Source organism: Diachasma alloeum, unplaced genomic scaffold (genome assembly GCF_001412515.2).
Source record: "Diachasma alloeum isolate Michigan unplaced genomic scaffold, Dall2.0 Dall_scaffold_00242, whole genome shotgun sequence".
Lineage (NCBI taxonomy): Eukaryota > Metazoa > Arthropoda > Insecta > Hymenoptera > Braconidae > Diachasma > Diachasma alloeum.
Window position 1 is genome coordinate 533,395 of NW_021680393.1, and position 1,097 is coordinate 534,491.

Consider the following 1,097-nt stretch of genomic DNA (forward strand, 5'->3'; position numbering starts at 1 on the left):
TATGCATAATCATCAAAACATTCGGTATCATGCTCAGCGCATGCGCAGCTATTTTTACAGTATCAGCAGTTTTCTGAAACAACGGATTTGAATCGCTGTGCAACTGTACAGTTGTGTGTGAATATTCAACGTAGAAGTTTGAAAGGAGAGCATAGCAATGGCCTGCAGTAATTCAGATTCGGCAGCAATTATTCATTACGAGGGTTTCATCGGAATCCACGGTACATTCGTTCCAAAAGAAGTGGCGGTGACCTCCACATCCTTCGACATGATAGGACATTGGGTAATTTGTCCTGAATACCAGTATTCTGCGATTCCACCTAATATTCAGAGGATGAACAATCAACTTACAATCACACGTCACGGTATAGATTGGTATGAAGGAGAAGCATCTTCTAAATATGTCTATGCAGTATTACGAGCCGTTACCAAAGGAATAAAATACGTGTATACCTATGGTTGTGAGCAAACGAAATTCACTGCTGCCCTTCTTACCCGAGATGTTACCAATTTGAAGAGCCACATCAGATCGCCACTATTCCCTTGTACACCAGTAGCTGTTCCATCATTCTTCATACATAGTACATTGAATCACAGAACCTTTATATGTGCTATGCGCCGAGTCCTTCAAATCAAAGCGTGGTTGACTTCGAACGAGGAAGGATTAAAAAGTTTATTCAAAGAGAAATTTCCTGCTGATGAACACAGTACAGATTCTAGAAGCCCTACAGTATATACCGAATCATACAGTCGGTGTATATCCAGCGGACAAGATCCCATCGGCGTGGACGAAACCGACTGCAATAGTAGCGAACACACATGACCACACCCAACCGGGAGAACACTGGATCGCCATGTACGTTGATCGAAATGGTAGAGGATGGTACTTCGACAGCTTCGGACTACCTCCCATCGTGCCCCAGCACGCTGCAAGGCTCCGAAAGAACTGTAAACTCTTCAGGTGCAGCATCCAGCAGCTCCAGCATCATGAGTCGAGTGTATGTGGACAATACTGTGTACTTATTCTGCATTGTATGGCTATGTTTGCTACTCCTGAGAAGTTCTATTCGTTATTCACCGATCGATTCATATCTAAT